Source organism: Taudactylus pleione, unplaced genomic scaffold (genome assembly GCF_031769625.1).
Source record: "Taudactylus pleione unplaced genomic scaffold, aTauple2 ptg000430l, whole genome shotgun sequence".
Taxonomy (NCBI): Eukaryota; Metazoa; Chordata; class Amphibia; order Anura; family Myobatrachidae; genus Taudactylus; species Taudactylus pleione.
The window spans coordinates 2112725-2115542 of record NW_028284832.1 but is presented as its reverse complement, the minus strand read 5'-3'; positions in this window follow the sequence as shown (position 1 = coordinate 2115542).

Sequence of the window (2818 nt, the reverse complement as noted above, 5' to 3'; positions counted from 1 at the left end):
GTGTGGTATCCTTCCGCCTTGTAAATATGATCTTGTGATGAGGCGCTTGTTTAGTCCTCCTTTCGTGACATAAGGCAAGGCTTGGGTTCATCGTTCTAGTTGGTATGTAGTTATGAGACCGGTGAACACATGGCTGCTGGTCTCTATAACGACTGTGTCGTCATCCCGGCAAGGGATCTAACATAGGCGTCGAAATACCGGATGCCGGACTAAACGTCCAACGCCGAGGGTAAGTATCCACATAGCCGGGGATGGGGGGGTTAGGTTTAGGGACCTCCCAGGGAGACTAGGGGTTAGGTTATATTACAAGTGTCATTTATAATGACAAGACTGAGGCTATATTTATAATACTACGATCTGTACCAACTAATAGAATACTATTACACAGTAGGGAAATATATCAGTGGTAATAGAGTTATAATAATAAGACAGCGGTAATTGGAATATCTTTTTATTTCACTTTAATTTTTTATATCATTCACAAAACTTTTTATTTTGTTTTATGTTTTTTGCTTATTTCTTTAATATATGAGTTATTGATTTTATTCATATTTCGCCATATGGTACCCCTACAATATATTTTATTAAAATGATTAATAAAGATTATATATTTCAATGCATACATAATACGATAACAAGTGGTATACAATGATGTGTTAGAGTGCACCAAACATAAGAACTCTATCCTTTCTTCTTTTTTCTGTTTATGCTTATGTGATATATAGAGTTATTGGTAGCACCATCCAAGTTATAAAATATATATACTATTGGAACAAAATAAATAGAATGAATTTTGTATTCTAAAATACTTGGAACGTTAATATTAAAATGAAATAATTTAAGTTCATTCAATATGTGTAAACATACACTGTATCCCACATTCTCTAGTGCGGGATCACATTCTGTCTCAACAATCTGTAATAACATCAGCAGGCACCCCCACATCCGATGAATAAATGTTAGGAGCTATAATAAACAGATCTGACCTTTCCATCAACTTTTAAGGGGTGTAAAGCTGGATACACACAGGGCCGGATTAACCATGGGGCGGATGGAGCTGCAGCTCCAGGCCCATCATCAAAATAGGCCCACCGTCCACAGCAGCATCTGCTGTAGATAGGAAAAATTTTCTTGTTACAGGCTGCCTGAGGCCGTCTGACCTCCGCCCACTGAAATCCCGGTGGGCCGTCCACATCCCCCTCCCCGATTCAACTTCAAACACTTAGCATAGCAATGCCCTGGTAGCCTGCTTCACTAGCCTAGCCCTCCCTGCGCCAGTGTGTCTCAGCGCTTCCTCCGCGCCGTGTGACGTCACATACAGTAGGTGCTGCCCGTGCCCCCATCAAAAGGACAAGTAGCCGAGCCCGACCTCAGCTCCGTGAAGGCGGCTCGGCTGTGTGACTGGCTGTCCTCACACCGAAGTGTCAGGCGTCCTGTGTTGGCTGCTGATCGGGTGTCCTGCAGGCTGCTTGCTGAAGAACAGGGTGTCCTTCCCTTCAACCTGAGCCTCAGACAGTGCCTTCATAAGAGGTATGCAGGTGCTGACAAAATATTTTAATATAGTTGAACCAGTTTCATGTATTTGCGGGTCATGTGTTGTGTATGTGTGTGTGTGTATATATATATATATATATATATATAATGTATTCACGTAAATGCATATACTTACAGTATGTGTATACTGTATGTATGCATGTTTTTTTCTGTACTGTGAACCTGATTCAGAGCTGTATGCTATGCCGATATTTATGCAGTTGATCGATTGTCGGCCATCTGCGCATGCTTCTAAGTCACACAGTGCACGCGTCAAAGTTCATTATTGTAGTCGGTCGCAGCAACTTTTTACCCACAGTGTGATTGATAGGCAAGGACCTTTTGGTGGAGGTAACAGGGAGTGGTAGTGAAAACGCAGGCATGTCACAGCCAATTTCAGGGAGGGTCGAGTCTGTGACTGCGATCCCATACAAAATAACAGTGGCATCTCAGTTCAGGCGGGCCATTCTGCACAGCCATAGGGTTACTCAATAGCCGATAATTGAAGGATCTGTGGTTGCAGACGCTTGGATATGCAAAGCCGCAGGTGGGCATTTCAATACATATCACACTCCCACCACGCTGGTCAAACTTCCTGTGGCAACACACAATAGGCCCTTTATAAATTTCCGCTCCAGGCCCATGTGGACCTTAATTTGGCACTGCATACACAAGTAAAGATTTTTTGTCCACTCATCCAACTAGTTGATTGATTGGAATGAAAATCTGGCAACGTATGAAAGCAAATGACAATCAGCAATTTGCTCCCAAACGCCAGAAAATGGACTAAAACTGTTGTTTGAACAAATTGTTTAGATCAAACATTTAACAAACTTGTCTGACGACCATTTTCATCTGTTTTCTGTCATTTAGGAGCAAATTGCTGATCATCAGTTTCTCCCATACATTACCAGATTTTCATTCCAACCAATCAACTAGTTGGGTAGTTGGACAGAAAATCTTTGTGTGTGTATGCAGCTTTAGGCTGCAACAGGTGCACAATGCAAATCTGCAGAGAGGCGTCCATTTGTCAGTCTTGTTTTAATGTGCACCATTTAATTGTAGCACACTGATGCATAACATGGCTGGCCTAACATGCCTTACCTTCTCGTAATGAAATAAACCGGAATCGTGCAGTTCTTTAACGTAGGAGGAGGAGGCTATCGTGATGCATACTGCACATCCCTCCTGGTACTGCATGATCTCCCTGTGTTGTGCGCTGGAGGTTATGTGATATATAAGTTGGATGTTCTGGGCAAAGATCAAGATAAATCTTATACTGCAG